Raw genomic sequence first — 17424 nt, forward strand, 5'->3', positions numbered from 1 at the left:
GTGTACCTGGGACATCATCCTGGCCCCAGTGGCCAAAATGCCGTGTGTCCACTCTGCTGGACAGAGGGGAAAGAGTAAAGACTGTCGACAGCAAATCAGACAGGCTGGTGGGTGGGGTAGGGCTGGAGGGAGGGCTGTCTTCACTCAACAGCTCCCCTCCTGAGGCTACCGGCTCCCCGTGTGAAATGTCGCCACATTATAAGCAGAGTCTCATAAAATTTCACAGGAAGGTGGCATTAAAATTCTTCTACTCCAAACCACCTCTCAGCACACACACGCATCTAAGGTTAGAATCCCTTCCCCAACATCCTACCACGTGCTTCTCAAGCTTGGAAACCCCCCTCAGCCCGCTAGGGTGTGCAGAGGTGAGATGAGGGTGGCTGGCCACACAGCCCACGCATGTGCCTCCTCTCACAGTATCCGTTCTAGCCAAAGTGTCTGGGGGAAGTATTACTGTCAGGTTACAGCCAGCACAAGCATATTGTGGATTCAATGTAAGATGTGCTTGAAGTTTTAAGAGAACAAATAAGACTTCAAAGAAATGTCATCCTTTCTCTGGACCCCTTCTGGCAACACACACCCAGTCCCTCAGGGGTACAGGTTTAATATTTCCTCTCTTCTGGAGTCTTCCAGGGAAAATGTATACCTCCAGGGAAATGCTGTGTGCCTCTGTCATCTAAGACAAGCCACTTAATCTCCCTTTGCCTGAGCACAGCCCACTGCACGCATGTTCTAGCTCTGTGATGCACCACCACAAAAAAAAATAACATAACAGAACCAGCCCTTCCTTTCTATTCAGCGAAGGAGAAAAACTCAACAGAATTAACTGCTTCGTAGACAGTCAAAATAAGCTTTCTGCTGGCCTCAGGGACAATGCTTGACATCCATACTGCAAAACGGAGGTGAGTCCTGGGTCCCCGGCACCCCTCCTGCTGGAATAGGCCAGGACACATGAAGGGTCTCTCATGGGAACCAGCCATCGTGGCTCTCAGCTCATGGAAAGCGGGGTACGTGACCAGCACTGGTCAGGGTGCGACGCTTGGGGTATTCACCGGGAAATGAGGGCAAAGCATTTTGCAAAGAGCGTGCAGGGCCTGGCAAAATACTAAATAATTCAAAAATCATGATGACCTTGCCTTGGGAACTTTTGGAGCAACAGAATGGTTTAGAATAATGACCCATCCAATGACATTCTGGCTCACAGACAAGAGACAATATTCAAACGCCACCTCTGGTCACCCCTGGCCTGAGGGACATTTGTTTTGGTGGCTGAGGCAGACGCCAGTTACCCAGCACTGTGGGTGCAGGCGTGAGCTTTCTCAGCTACAAAGAGCACGACATAAACAAGGAAGGTGCACACACACCTGTCACCTCTCCGTGGACTGCAGTGTTTAAAGGACAGTCATCACCCAAAGTGCTTTTTATAACAAGAAAGGACTCTGAACGTTGTCAGGTGAGTAGCACTGCCTGCGTCCCCATGGCCAGGGTGTGTGCAGAGCCTGGGTGGACGCAGGCAGGTTAGCTATCCCAGCCCTATGCATCACTCCTGCATCACACCTAGCGCCCATATGTGACCTGGGATCCCACTGTTCTCCAGGGTCGAGGGAGAACACTTCAAGAGAGGCGACTAAATCTCCACCAAGCACATTGTATCAAATATGCCTCAGGAAAACCCTTTATGGAAACCTACTATGTGCAGCACTGTGGGAGAAACAGAGGAAGTTGCAGCCTATGCCCTTAAGGAACTCCAGAAAGAAAAGGGGACAGGTGACAAGAGACATGACCAAAGAGGCAGCTCCATGCACAGATGAGAACGACCGCCCAGCTGCCCTCTGCAGATGTGCAGGACCAGAGGGCAGGAAGGTGGGGTGGGGGTGGGCTCTGGGTCATGCCCACTTGGCCTCCATCCCAGAGAACAGCTCCCCCAAACCTGGAATGATGAGTGTGCCTGATGGGACCCATCTGAGACAAACCACAGCAGTCGCACTAGCTGGTGGCAGAGGGTTGGGAGTGGTAGTCCTTAAATTATTTTGAAATAATTTAAGAATCACAAGAAGTTGCAAAAATAGTACAGAAAATTCCTGTGCACCCTTCTATTATGGACTGAATCGTGCCTTCTCAAAATTCATACATTGAAGTCCTAACCCCCAGTACGTTAGATGTGACCGCATTTGGAGATAGGACCCTTGCCAGGCCATATGGGTGGTCCTCATCCACTCTGACCAGTGTCCTAAGAGGAGAAGATTAGGACACAGACATGCACAGATCAAGGGGTGGCCGTGTGAGGACATAAGGAGAAGACGACCATCTACAAGCCAAAGAGAAGCCTTCAAGGAAACCAATGCTGCCAACAGTTTGATCTTAGACTTCTGGCCTCCTGAATTTTGAGAAAATTAACCTCTGTTGTGTGAGCCCCCAGGCCGAGGGGCTTTGTCATGGCAGCCCAAGCCAACCACACACCTCCCACATCTCATGATCACCCTCCATTCTCAAACGAGGACACTGCCCTGGGTCTGTTGGTCAGTGGCAGAGCTTATTCAAACGTAACAAGTTCCGTGATCTGACCTGTGCAGCCTCTATACTGGCACTTCTCAAACCATCTGTGGTGAAGGACTCATTGGTTTATTTCCAATTCATTCTGGACCTACATTTTTGTTTCTTTGTTTTGTTTTTTGAGACAGGGTCTCACTATGTTGCCCAGCTGATCTCAAACACCAGGGCTCAACCAATCCTCCCACCTCAGCTTCCTGAGTAGTTGAAGTGAAAAACCCTTACTTTTGGTTTTTAGAAACCCTATAAAAATAGAATCACTAGAAAAATGGGATAAAGAAGGCACACAAAACACAAAGCCCAGGTTCTTAACGATTAGACTCGTCAGACCTAAAATGACTCCTTCAAATGACTAAAAGATTCTAAATGCTTAATTTCAGCTTCTGTACTCAGTTGCAGGGATCAGGAGCAGCAGCTCACGGGCTGGCACCCATCCACAGACCTCACTTTGAGTAGCTGGGATATGGGTCATGTGAGATGTGTCCTGAGCCTGTTGCTAGGGAGCTGCTGTGGGTTCGAATTCTGTATGGCCCTGGGCTGGTCATTTATCTGCAGCTCAGCTTCCTCACAGAGCCCGAGTTGGAACTGTTGTGAGGATTCATGATAATTCATATAAATTTTGGGACGAGAACCTCGGGTAAGATAACCTGCTCACACGTGTCATTCAGGGACGTCAGCCTGATGGATTTCCAGGCCTTGCACACTGTTCTGGACACTCCAGGCACACAGATGCCTCCCACATGAAGTTGTGTTACGAGTGTATTATTTGATCTTTGTTGAACTTGGGTTTATCTTTGCTTGCTTTCAGGCCCTCCCATAATGTTGACATCCTGATGAACCCCCGCTGGTGACGGCAGGTGGCCACACCCTGCAAGCTCCCTGTAATTCCAGCCATTACTCAGCAACGCTCAGCAATGCAAGGTCACTCAGAAACACCATCTGTCCAAGCTCTGTCTCCCCTCCCACCCCAAAGGAAAAAAGAAAAATTATTCTGTTCCGCCTCCATTTTTCTCCTCCTCCTCCTAAAAGCACACACACACACTCACACACACACACGCAGAACTAAAGTTAGGCTTGCCTTGACCTCTACTTCTAAATTAATTTTCCTTCCTCAGGCATTTGCTGACGCTCCTTTTCTGTTCTTTCCCCCAAAGAACACAGATGTCTTTGAAAGCACCAAGCCTGCAAACACTTTGTGTATCCTTGCAAATCAGGGAAAAGAATAATTTTCTCCCAATCCATACAAATCCTCACTCATCCATTCACCTTTGCCGTGGAATTCACCAGCAACCCCCTCTGAGGAATGTACGTGTCAATGCAGAAGAAAAAAATGAAGAAATTCCGGAATCACATCAAGGGGCCTCAGCCCCACGTCCCATCTAAGAATGAGGCCAGCAAGAACCACTTAGGCTCTTGGAGGCCGTTGACTCAGGTCCCTGGTGGCCCTTGATCATTTTGAATCTAAAATGAATGGATTTGTACAGATCCATGTGGAACCTTCTCATGTTTCTCCATCCAGAATATCTCTGTGATGATGCAGTCACAAGTTCTGCAGTTACTTCTGTGTGACGGGGTCTGTTTGGATCATGCTTGCACAGGTGTTGATATACCATCCCAGAACACGAGGACTAACCCTCCTTCCCCTCAATGGATGGCGACAATCATTTATTGGCTCTCACTGAAGACACAGCCCTTATCGCTGGGGGACTCAGCATCTCAGAGGAGGGTGGGCTGTGCATGCAGAGGGAAGACAGAGAGCAAAGTCTGTGCAGAAGGTCACCTCACTCACATTTGACTTTTGTACCCGTGAACTTCAGTGCAGCGTGTACCCAGGATCTATTTTCTGCCTCCATTTCCCCTCATTCACTGGTGCCATTAGTTCCTTTTCCTAAAGTCCTCATGGGTCTCCCCCAGCCCTGGACTCTTACCTCCACCATCACCACCTCCTGACTCAGTCCCTGCTGCACGCCCACTGGCCTGCCTCACCGCCAGAGCCCCACGCATCACTAACTTCAGCACCCGTGCCCACCCAAAAATGTGTCCACATCCCTCTCTCCCCAGAGGTCTCTTTTTCCCTCTGCTTCTTGGGCCTGCCTTCAACCTTTCCTTCCAATCCATTCCTTCCACACCTCAAGAGCCCCCTGGAAAGACCTCACAGGCTCCGCTCTCCTGGCCCAGCTCTACAACGCCTCCCTCTCCCACAGGCAGAGCAAGACTCCAGTTTCTCTCTCCTGTGACAAAAGTGTGCACCCAAAACTTGCAGCACGAACTGTTTATTTTTAGGTTTAGATTTGGGGTCTGGCTTTTTAATTCTTAGTTTGTTCTCAAGTCCAATCTCAGCAGTGGGAGGTGGGAAGTGGGTGGGGGACAGAGAAGGATCTCAGCCCATCGCACCAGGTGCCTCCCTCTCCACTAGGTCTGTGGACGGCCTTCTGACCTGGGGTCCTGGGGTTCTTCCGATGTCCACTCTTACAGCTCCAGTCATTCTGGCCTTGGTTTTACTGCTCAGCCTGTACACCTTCTTATCATTGTCTTAAAATCAGCCAAGGGATAGTTCTTTTCCAGAGCATCTCAGTGTCTGGGTGAGATCAAGGCCGTGAGGGTCAGGGCATGCCTCGGGATGTGTCGTGGGCTATAGAGTCATAGTGCCCGGGTTCATCTTCCTCCCTGGCAGCCTTGGAGGATACAGTGGGTGGAATCATGTTCCCCCAAAACATGTTCCAGCCCTAACACCCAGGACCTGGGAATGTGGCCTTAGTTGGAAATAAGGTCTTTGCAGATGTGATCAAGTTAAGAGGTGGGCCCCAATCCAATGACTGGTGTCCTTAGAAGACGAGGGAAATGAGAACACACAGGTGCACACACACGCATGCATGCACACACGCACACACACACAAATGCACACACACACGACAGACAGGATACACAGGCATGGGGGTGGGGTTGCCTCGTGATGATGGAGGCAGAGACTGGACTGACGGTGCGTCTATAAGCCAAGGCCCACAGAGGATGGCCAGTGGCCCCCAGAGCCAGGAGAAAGGCCTCCGTGTGCCGGGACAGTTTCTCCCTGAGAAGCAACCCCACTGCCACCCTGATTTTGGATCCTGGCCTCCAGGACTTGGCGAGAACGAAGAGCTATCGTAAGAAGCCACCCAGTACATGGCGTTCTGAGATGGCAGTCACAGGACACCGACTCAGATGATCTGTACTTCCAGCCCCACTGGCCAGGCTGACTGTCCTGGGGGCTGCACCTAACACCCTGTGCTCTGGGGGCCACCGGCACCCTGGGGACCAGGCCCTGCTGGCTCCTCTCCTTGGATAATTTCCATCTGGGGAGCAGCGGCAGGGCCCTCCCTTCCCGCTGCAGCGCTGGAACTACATCTGGAAGCTCTTCTCACCCTTAATTGTTCTTAATGCTTTAACACACGGAGTGACTAATGGGCTCTAATTGGGAGCGGTGTCCTGGGGAACTTGCCCACAGCGCCCTCTGCGACCCGCCCAGCCTCCTCCGCTGCTCACTCACAGAGCTCTAAAGTCACCAAGGAAAAATATTGGCCCATTTTTCTATTTTTTAAAAAATGTCACACCAATGCCAAAAATCAGTTTTATTCTTCAGCCAACAAGTATAGGGCAAAGAAAAGGATAGAGGCGAAGCCAAAAGCAGATAGGACAAAATATCACAAATGCCACAGAGGTCTGTGACATCTGTCTAGAGACAAAAAGTTCTTGGAGGCAAACCCCACGCCAGTCAGTTCAGGGGGTGTGAAGGATTCCAGCCACACATTTCCCCTTGAAGGGGAAAGGAGAGAGGGGATAAGACATATCTGATGTCTTCTCATCTCCTCTCCAACCCCTGTGAGGGGTAAGTGGTGACTGCCAAGTCACCAGAACTGCAGAGAAGGAACCAGATGATAGAGAGGATAGGCAGAGGCAGGGCGGCAGAATTAGGGGCTCTGGAAGAGAAAGTGCAGAAAAACCTGAAGTGCACACAATTCCTTAATGGGGTGGGGGGGACAGAGAGAGACAGACAGAGACAGAGGAGGAGGAAGAGGAGGAGGAATGAGAAAGGAAAGAAATAGGGGGAGAGAAAAAAGAAGCAAGAGGAGAAAGAGGAAAAGGAGACAGAAGAGGAAGAAGAAGAAAAGGAAGAGGAGGAAGGTGCTCACCCTGTAACCCCAGCACTTTGGGAGGCCAAGGCAGGTGGATCACTTGAGGTCAGGAGTTTGAGACCAGCCTGGCCAACAGGGTGAAACCCCGTCTCTACTAAAAATACAAAAATTAGCCAGGCGTGGTTGTGGGCGCCTGTAATCCCAGTTACTTGGGAGGCTGAGGCAGGAGAATCTCTTGAACCTAGGAGGTAGAGGTTGCAGTGAGCTGAGATTGCACCACTGCACTCCAGCCTGGGTGACAGAGCAAGGCTCCATCTCAAAAATAAATAAATAAATAAAGATAAACTAAAAAAAAAAAAAAAAAGAGGGTGCGGTTGCTTACGCCTGTAATCCCAGCACTTTGGGAGGCCAAGGCAGGCAGATCACGAGGTCAGGAGATCGAGACCATCCTGGCTAACACGGTGAAACCCCGTCTCTACTAAAAATACAAAACATTAGCCAGACGTGGTGGCGGGTGTCTGTAGTCCCAGCTACTTGAGAGGCTGAGGCAGGAGAATGGTGTGAACCCGGGAGGCGGAGCTTGCAGTGAGCCGAGATCGCCCCATCGCACTCCAGCCTGGGCAACAGAGTGAAACTCCCTCATAAAAAAATAAAGAGGAGGAGGAGGAGGAAGAAAGGGTGAAATAGAAGCAATGGAGTGGGGCCCCAGGTCCTTGTCTCATGTCCTTTCTCACAGGGACATCCTCAGAGCTTGCTCTGGTGGTGAACAAGCAAAGGGGCAGGGTGGCAGAATTAGGCAGGATCAGAATGAGGGACTATGGCTGAGCTTGGCACCCTTCCTAAATATTTTCCAAACACATTTATCAATAGAAAAGGAATCACGGAAGTTTTTAGGACCCATGTCTCCAAAGACTGGCTCAAACTAAAGTCTTCTCATTAAAATATTGGATCCAAGAAGGAAATAAGATGCCCCTGCAGGAAGGAGAGACCCCAGCAACGTCCTTCAGCTGGGCACCGCCTGTTCCACCCAGGAGCACCTAGGACGAGCTCCTGCAGCAGGAATGCATTCACTGCAAGCCTGGGAGCAACGTCCCATCTGCTTCTGGTGTAACTAGGTGAAGCCATGATCTCCCTCTCCCTGCCGCCAAGCAACGCTCATGTGCTCCAGGAAGCCCCGCGCACGTTCCCACAGCTGATGCGGGCAGCCTGTGTCTCGGCTCGGCCCTCAAGGGTGCCATGCTCCCCCTGTGAGGATTCCAGTTTAACAGCTTTTAAAAACAAGCAGACAAGAGACAGACGTGATGGATGAGCGCAAGAAGCACGCTTATTCGGAGATGATTTATGGGAAGTCATGTGTTGCCGCTCATGGGTGCGTCCCGGAGGGTGGGGGCCGGGGTGGATGGATGAGTTTGGATAGTGTAAGCTGCACTACCATGGCAGGCTCACACTCAGCCCCATGGCGTGCGCGGCAGCTCCCGCTCCCGTCTCATCACGGCAGGCTCACACTCAGCCCCACGGCGTGCGCGGTAGCCCCCGCTCCTATCTCATGCTGTCTGCATCAGGGCAGAAGACTTTATCTCTCAGCTCCAGAACAAAGATGCTCCCCCATCCCCAAAAACATCTAGAGAAGAGACAAAGGGCCACATTCCTTGGCTCCACCGAGTGACCCCAACAACGAACAGCAATGTGGTTTAGGAAAATTCAGGTTATCCCATGAGAGTGGCGAAGGGGAGGGGAAAGGAAGGGAAGAGTCAGGGTTGGAGGAGCAGATGACCCTCCTCTGGAGTTTTTGCTCAGACCCATCTGCCCCAGGCCTCAGCCTCTGCATGTAACAGACAAATCTTGTTTTGCAGCAGATTAATTTCCATCCATGTTTTTAATAAGGACTTAGAATTTACTGTACAGTAAAACCCAAATTGAATCCATATTTAAAGGGATGAGCTTTAAAATGGGATCTAATTGACGGGACCCTTTCCAAGGCAGAGGCAATGAACCAGGGCTGAGGCAATGTCCTAGAAGGAAACTGCTTCCTCCACACACTCTCCTATGAAGAAAGGACTCGCCTGCAGCGATGGGGAGTCTCGCTGGAAGGCCTCCCTTGCCAAGGCCATTCCTGAATCAGAAAGGCCAGCCCGCCTCACTGGGGCAAAAGCTCCTGCAGGCTTTTCACTGCCCGGGTTTCTCCATTGCTGATCTCCAAGTCCATCTTAGGAAGCCCCTTCCTCTAGTCACATTCCTTTGGGCCATGGACGGCATCCACATGCCAGAGCTCTGGTAGCCCAAGGAGTGGTTTTGGCGGCCCCTTCTCTGAAGCCCATGTCCAGGCCGCAGGGAGAACCCAGGAGCTGGCAGGGAAGGAAGATGTCTGCAGGCACACCTGACCTCAGATGCGCGTACCTGGCCCTTTTCCTTCAGACACCCGCCACCCACCATCCTGAAGGTGAATAAAAGACAGGCAGAGATTCAAAGCCACACGCAGGCCTCAGACCGCATTGCTCCTTGCTCAGAGGGGCTTCCTTCTCTCCCCTTGACCTCATCCTTTTAGCAAAGGAAGACTCCGAAATGCAGATTCCTCACTTCACAATTCAGAGCACACCTTTGGAATCAACAAGGGGCTGGACAGTGAATACACCGAGGGAAGCAGCTCAGGTCCAAAAGAGCTTGTGGGGTGACCCCACCAACCCCTGGACTTCCCAGACCCTCCCTCAGGGGTGGGCTTGTCTTGCGCTTTCATTGTTGATGACCCCGAGGATTTATCTATTTGGGGGACACAGGTTCTCAGACCCACAGAAAGGTGAGGCTGGGCCCTGCAACCTCCTTCTTGGAAGCAGCAGGAAGTGGCATTTTCAGAGGAGCATAGGAGATGGTGCTACTGTCACAGCCTGCAGGATGTCTGTACGTCAGGGCCCTCCCCTAGGGACAGAGCTGCATGCATCTTCTTGGAACTAGGCGTCTGAGGTTCCAGAGACAGAGCATGATCTCAGGGGGTCTCTCGTCCTGCACTAAGGCCAGCCCCAAACCTCGTGTCCAATACACATTTTCTCAGACAGCCCGCAAGCGCAGTGATCTTGGCACAGAGCGACCTGACCAGGAGCCATAGCGGATGGCACACCAGCACTGCCTTCACAGCGACACTGCAGGGAGCCCCAGGGCAGAAAGAGCCAGAAAGAGCAGTGGGATTCCTGCCCTCTAAACAGTCACATTGCTGCTTCTCTGTCCCATACAGGCTGGGGTGTGTGGCCTTCCTATCTGCGCTCCCTGAGGAGGTCCCTGATGGTTTATGGAATGGGGTGACAGCCATTTCAGCAGAGGAGGGGAGTTGTTTAAGGGCTTATCTCAGACATGGGCCCAGATCCACCACTCCTCTCCTCCTGGGTCCATGGCAGAGCCAGTGCTCCCAGGGATAGAAAGGGACAGTGGGCTCATCGGCTGTTCCTTGCTTCCACTCTGTCCCCCTCACAGAAGGCAGCGGCATCTTTGTATGTCTCAGGCCATTCAATTCCTCACTCAGAGCCCTGCAGTTGCTCCCACCACCCTTAAGACAAAATCCAAAATCCTCAGTCCCAACCTAAAGGCCTCTGCATCCAGCCCTGGACCCTCTTCGTCATCTCCTTCCTCCATCTGCACAGCCCCCGGACCCTAGGACGCCAACCCCTCCTGCTACTTCTCCAGCATGCCCACACATTGCTGCCTCAGCGCCTTGGCACTGGCCATTCCCTCTGTCTGGAACACTCTCCCCTCAGACATCCTGGGGTCCTCCCTCCCTTCGTTCTGTCTCGGCTCACAACATCAGCACCAGGGCCTGCCCTTCTGTCCTGGGCAAGTCGCAGCTCCAACTGTTCCCCATGGTCTTAGCGCACTGCATTTATCTTCACTGCATTATGGGCGCCTGACATACATTTATTCTCCATGTCCCTGCTAAATATAAACACCATGAAGGCCAGAACTTGACCTTGTCTCCATTGTGTCTCCAGCACCCCAAACAGGGCTCAGCACATCGGGGGCTCAAGGCTGTGGAATGAATAATGCAGGAGAGTCTGGATCGATGAGCTATGGCAAGAAGACCCCAGGGAGCCCTGGAGCAGAGAAGAGCACCCATGGCCTTCACCAGAGAGAAGCAAGCAGTGCACACCTGGAGATGCACCCAGACTGTGCGTAGAGATTTCGAATTCTGCGGGCTCTGGAAAGGGCATCTTTTGATGGGTACTGGAGAGACCAGCCTGTGTCCGGGCCTCTGGTCTCTTTGTCCAGGGTTCTTGTTGGTATCCTCTGTCAGCCCAGAGTGGGTCATCATGCAAAGCCTGCCTGCAGGCTTCAGGGCTCCAGTCCTCCCTGACTGGGGGGTCACTGACCCACAGAGCTTTGCGTTGTTTATCAGCAGGGATGGGGCTGCACTGAATCTTACGGGGGTTTAAGAAAGAATTCACCTGGTGTCTGTCCCTGGTTCCTGGGAGGTGATCTCTAAAACTGCTGGAGTTTCCAAGGGATAGGAGTGTCTTCTGTTATTCATAACAAGCCACTCCTGACCACACCTGACCGTGTGCTGACCTGACAACTCACAGGGACCCGTAGAAAGCTTCAAGCGTGAGGCTGGCCGTGCACGTGATTAGAGGGTTGGAAACTTCACTCCCCACCTCAGGGGAGCAGAGAGGGCTAGAGACAGCTCAGTCACGTGGCTCGGGGAGCTTTCGGTTGGTGAACTTGTGGGTGAACCAGCAGGGTGGTGCATCCTAACTCCACAGGGAATGGGTGTGGATGCTCTGACCTCAACCTGTGTGTATCATATGACTGTCATACAACTGTCATTTTTAGTGTAGTGCTTTTTTTGTTGTTGTTGTTCTGTGAATTGTAGCAAATTATCAAAACTGAGGGGTCCTGGGAGCCTCTGAAGTTGCCATTGGTCACAAGTGCAGGTGGCCCTGGCAGCTTCCATTCGGAGTGAGAGCCGTCTTAGAGATCGCTTGGCCCAAACCCTGTGGAGTCTGACGCTGACTCTGGCGGTTGGTGTCAGAGCTGAACGGCAGTCACCCTCTCGGGGTGGGAACGGAGCCATCATGCCATCCCCTCTAGAGCCACACAAAGGCTTCAGGGCCCTCTCTGAGCTGCGGAGCAATCTGGGCAGCAGAATACGAACCGTGCAGGGGAGGGTCGGGCCCTGACCCTGGACTCTATGGCATCTTTGTTGACACCAGTGGACCCCACACTCCGCCCACCCTCCTTCCAGGACTAACTGCCCCGCAGCCAGGCTGATGGACTTCAGGGTACGAAGAGCGGTCACTCCTTAAAAATTCTACCCCATACCTTCCTGGGCATCCGTCGACGTTCCCCCTCCTACTCCACAAAGACACCATGACCTGAAAGCTATAGACAGCAGCACAGAACGCCCCTACCCCACAACCCTTACTGGAAAATCAAATCGCCGCATTAAAACGTATTTCCTCCACAAATGCAAACTCTGGGGATGGGCATGGTGGACAGGTGGGGCCGCCTTACCTGGTAGTGGGAGGTGAGGTCTGCTTTGCTGTGCGGGGAGGCCCCAGTGGGGCTCCTTCTGGACCGTCCTTGGCAAGGAGGGGGCTGCTGGGGAGGAGCAGCGACCACAGGAAGATTGTTAGCTTCTCAGAGACAGAATTTCAACCTGCAGGGGGAAAAAAGCACGTAAAAAAATGGCCTTTGAAGAAAACATCTTCCTTCTGATCTAAAGCAAACATTTGGTGTTAATAAACAAGGGAGGGGGCAGCTTCAAGGCCAACTGTTTGCCACCAGGGATTGAAGGATCGGCACCCTCCAAAGGGCACTTTGCTTTTTATGCCCCAGGGGAGTAAAAGGAAACTTGCAGAAAACACACCATTAGGACCCTATTGCCAAATAGCCACCGTGCAGTCCATCCCAGGGTCTGCCCCTCTCCCAGCCCACTTGCAATGGTCCCCCAATCCCAGCGACTCTTCCACCCCACCACGCTGGCCCCTCCCCATCGCCTTTCCCACCTCTGCCTGCTCTTGCTTCCTCCCCCATCCAGCCTAGATTCCAGGACCCACCACTGTTTGCACTCCCCCAGCTACTTTGTCCCTCTCTTTTAAAAATATTCATCAGATGATGTCACTGTCCTGATCTGGTGACACAGCCTTCCACTGGTGTCCTGTGTCATTTGGAAGAAACACTTAAAGTTGCTTCAGTGGCCTGCAAGCCAGGTGAATCTGGCTTCTATGATGTGGGGACTTCCTAAGAAAATAACATGCAAGGTCTCACATTGGGGCCGTGTGCTCATAGACAGCTCATGGTCAACCCCCTTTTGCCTTTGGGGCTCTTGGCAGTCTGGCCCCCTCTCCTAGTACACTCCCTCTCTCCCCTGCAGCCCCACTGGCTTCCTGGCCATCCCTCCACACAGGCGCATGCCTCCCCGACCCCACCCCTGCACCACGCCTTTGCACGTCTACTGCATGGAATGCTCTTCCCTGCACAATTGCAGGGCTCCCTCCCTCCCTCCCTCCCTCCCTGCCTGCCTACCTGCCTCCCTCCCTCCCTGTCTGCCTCCCTCCCTCCCTGCCTGCCTGCCTACCTGCCTCGGAGCTGTGCACATATGGCACCTTTCCAAGGCCACCCAGGAGCAGAACACCCCATCAAAACAATCAGCATCCCTATGGCATTTCCTTCTCCTTTTCCTCATGAATATCCCCCCAGGGACTTAGCACATCTGGCTTCATGTGGATGTGCTGGGATCCCGCCATCCCACTTTGCCTCCACTGGAACGCAGGCTCCCTGAGGGCAGGCATCCACATCTGCTGGATTTAGTGCTGAATCCCCAGTGCCCAGGATGTGCCTGGCACATGGCTGGGGCTCGCTCCATATTTTTCTGAGTGGATAAGTAAATGAATGAATGACTGAACCCACAAAAGTTACTCCCCCATTAATACTTCTGGGTTTATTTAGAATCATATCCCACTATCACACCAGAGAGCAGGAATTCCCGGGATATGGAGGGGACTGGAGGATTTTGTTTGTTTAGTTGGTGAGGGCTGGCAGTGGGTAGACCCGAGCCCGGGAAGTCTTGTTTGCTTAATTTACTCCAACCCAAACAGTGTATGTGTGCCATCAGCCAGACGGGACACAAAAACGGTTTAGGAGATCCACTCTGATTAGCCCGAGAGACCGTCTTGGGATAGAGTCATGAGATCAGGGTGGCCAGGGAGTGGCTGAGCTGTGTCTCCCTGAATCGCCCCCACCACTGGCACCACCCAGAAATTTCACAATGGGGTTTTAAACAGCAACACACAACAATAATAAATCTACCAGTTTGTTTCTTTTCCTAAAATCCAGTCACTGAACAGAGTACCACCCCCATACTGAAGAACTGAAGAGCAGAACCAGCATCACAGAGAGCCCAGCAACCCCTGAGCAATGCCTGGGGAACATCTGCCCTTTCAGGGACCACCGGTGCAGAGCCCAGTGCCCACTGCTGGGCATGGGAGCCACTTTTCAATGGCAAAAGTGTAAGTAATAGGAACAGTTCCATGGATGAAATGCAGCCAGGGAGGTGGCTGGGAGAGGGCCTGGGTGCAGGGGACCTGAGCAGAGGTAGACGACTCAGGTGGAGGTGGAAGGCAGCCCAGGTTGGGTGGGAGGGGGCTCCAGAGAGGGGCCTGGCCTAGTGGGGAGAGAAAGCAGGCGGCAGGCTTCTCTGCCACCTAAGTGCTTGATTCTCAGCAGGAGCACAAAAGGCAAGGGCTAGAACTCACACTGCACCAGGCCCCGGGCAGGGAAGTCCATGGGGAACTGAAGATCTGTGCCTAGCCTACTCTGAGCCTGCTGTCTACACCCCCACAGCCCCAGCTTCCAGCTGTTTCAATGACCGGAGGAGCAGAAGCTTCTGTAAGCCCTCAAGTCTCCCCTGGTCCCATTGGGGCTTTCAGGGAGATAATAGGATACCCTTCTGGTCCTGGAGGCGATTCCCAAGCATTTGCCTTAACTCTCAATGTCACCTCCTTCCCAGACAGGGCTCCCAGAGCCAAGATGGAGGCAGGTGGTCCAGGGAGACTCCTGCTCCGCTGCTCTCTCCCACCAGCCCCAAAGCAGAGGTGGCCCAGGGCCTGGGCGAGAGGAGAGCCTGGGGAGAGGCGGGCTGTCTGCCGGGGCTGTCACCCTTCCTGACTTGTCAGTTCTCTTGCCTTTGAGGCGGATGGAGCTGTCCTTCCCAGAGCAGTCCTGGCAGGGGAGGCGCCCACAGGAAGGAATGGAAACAGAGTCCGTCCCTGGGGATCCCGAGTCATCCCCCGGGGCCACATGGACACTGATGCTGCCAGCCTGGCAGCCAGTCCAGGGCCAGGGAACCTAAACCCTTGAAGGAAATGGGGAGGAATTAGAGGGAGCAAAGACAGCGTCGGGAGATGTGAGGAAGGAACCCAAGAGAAGCTCCAACCCCACTGCTCCCCTCCCCAGCACACAGATCTTTAGGTGTCATGCCTGAAACCCAGGCCACCTTCTCTAGGTGCTGCTCTTGCTTCTTCCCCCATCCAGCCTAGACTCCACATCCCGCCAGAGGCCGAGCTGAAGGCGGTGCCCCCCGGGCGCCCCCACACCTCTCCACCGCACCTTGCGAGCCAAGCTCATGGGACGTTATTTCATTTTCATTTTAACTGGTCGTGCCCAGCCCCGCCTGCAGCCGCCGGCTTAGAGTATGGAGACACGAGCCATCCACAGGCCACCGAGTCCGGAGGGCAGGGACCAGCCTCAGCACAGCCACCCCTGCCTGGGCTCGAGCCTCCTTGGCGTTGCGGTAGGCCAGTCCTGTGCGCCCCGCACCCCTCCTCTGCCGCCGGCTGGGCGAAGGCGCTGCGTCCCAGCCCCACCGATAGGCCCAGCTTGGTTTTGTTTTCCTTGACCCGAGCTGAGTGGGAGATAACTTAACAGCTTGTTCCCGATTGTAATGGCATGTTTTTCCCCACTCCGCAGTGGGAAACACCATCCATCACCCACAGCGCAGAACATGGGCCTATGGCCCCCTCTGCGTGCGCGCCTGCGCCCCAAGCCCCACCCCTTGGTGCCGTGGGGTTTAGGGGACCTCAGGGCTCGCCCCAGGCTCGAGGCTGGCAGAAGGAGCGGAACCGCGGTGGGAGGCAAAAGGCTCAGTGACCAAGTCCCCTCAAAGGCTCTCGAGGCCCCGCAGCCCGGCAGGGGTGGGAGCGGAGTGGGGGGCTGGGCTGGGCTGCAGGTGGCTTCTCAGGGCGAGCCCACGCAGTGGCAGGGACCAGGGTGGGCGGGGCCTGGTTGAGGCCACAGCCTGCCATTCCCCCACTTGCTGGGGACAAAAGGGTCCAGTCTGTCTCGGGAGCGAGCTACGTCCTCCTCATTCTCTGACCCGTATTTATTGCCCCTCACCACACGCTGAGTGCAGTGCTCAGAGCACAGCAGAGCACACAGGAACACCCCACTGTTGACCTTCAAGGGGAAAGCCTCTGCGGCCTCCTCACCTCCCCCTCTTCTGGGAGGTCAGGTGGGGAATTCTGAGATCCCATCCTGTCCCCTGCACATACACATGTGTGCACACATGCTCACATATGCTCACATATGCACATAAGCACAGACGGGCCATCCTGGACCCTACCCTCCACCTGCTTCCTCAGGATCTAATCCTCTTGCTTTAATGACAGGGCCCCCAAATAATAAAGGAGTCCAGGGAGAGGCTTAAGCATCCCCAGAACGCTGGCTATGGGTGGCAAGGACACCAGAAGAGCTGGGAAGCGTGAGGAGTGTCCTACAAAGGGTGAGGGCTGTGCCCTGGGGTTTGGAGGGGGGCCTCAGTCTCAGAGAAGGATTTTAAAGACTCCTGCGCCCCCATCTGCAGCTGGCCAGTTTCCTCTTCCCAGCTCTCAGCCTGGCCGCTTCAGCCTGCTGCAGAAACAGCCAGCACTGGTCCCAAGGCAGCACGAGACTGGGGCAGCCCCTGGTGCTCTGGCCCCAAAAGGCCTCCTCTCAGATTCTTGTTATTGGAAAGAGAAGATAGAAAAACAAACATTTGGACTGCTATAAAGTATCTTCTACCAAAAAATAAGCAGATACACAAAGGGAGAGGGAGGTAGCAGAAGGAGTGAGAGAGACCGAAGGAGGGAAGAGGAGGGAAGGAAGCCTCTGGGGATGAGGCACGTTCACCCAGCCTGGACAGGGGAAGATTGAGGAGGGCCATGGCAGAGGTGTGGGTGAGGCACAGAAGGTAGCTGGAGCAGAAGCCACAGGCAGATAGCCCAGGTGAGGTGCACTGGCCAGGCAGAGAGGAGGCTAGGACGGCAGTCCCCAGGGAAGGGCAGAGAAGGCAGAAGTCAGATGACCTGTCCTGGTTGGCCCCAACGACCTTGGACTCACGAGTTGCCTTTGGTCAGAAGCGTGGACTTGTGTTGACCAAGATGCTGCAGAGGCCAGGGGGGCCAGAAGCAAGGGACAAGCACAGCTAGGAAAGAATGTGCTGAGATGGGGGAGAGGAGAGCCTGGCTGAATCACCATCCTCATCCTCGTCCTCAGTCCCCCGTCAGTGTTTGCTCACCATCGTGCCCCAGCGCCTGGCCAATGCTGGCACACAGTAGGCGCTCGGCAGTTTTGGTGAAATGAATGCTGCAAAGAAGGAAGTCAATCTGGGTGAGTGGCGTGGAGCTGGGTAATGTTTCTGATGAAACTTCTTGGCTGTAATTCCAGCACTTTGGGAGGCTGAGGCAGGTGGATCATGAGGTCAGGAGTTTGAGACCATCCTGGCTAGCACTGTGAAACCCTGTCTCTA

The 17424-nt window shown here is 53.7% G+C and overlaps 1 protein-coding gene across 4 annotated transcripts in view; it reads right to left on the reverse strand.

Moving 5' to 3' along the window:
* The window catches only part of RBFOX3 (RNA binding fox-1 homolog 3), a 527163-nt gene that overhangs the window by 387733 nt on the left and 122006 nt on the right, over positions 1–17424 (reverse strand). For all 4 annotated transcript variants that reach the window (XM_054457213.2, XM_054457210.2, XM_054457211.2 and 1 more), the window contains exon 2: positions 12153–12297. The gene's annotated coding sequence lies outside the window, so the exon portion shown is untranslated. The remainder of the gene's footprint in view (positions 1–12152; positions 12298–17424) is intronic.

The sequence above is a fragment of the Pongo pygmaeus genome, chromosome 19 (assembly GCF_028885625.2).
Source record: "Pongo pygmaeus isolate AG05252 chromosome 19, NHGRI_mPonPyg2-v2.0_pri, whole genome shotgun sequence".
Taxonomy (NCBI): Eukaryota; Metazoa; Chordata; class Mammalia; order Primates; family Hominidae; genus Pongo; species Pongo pygmaeus.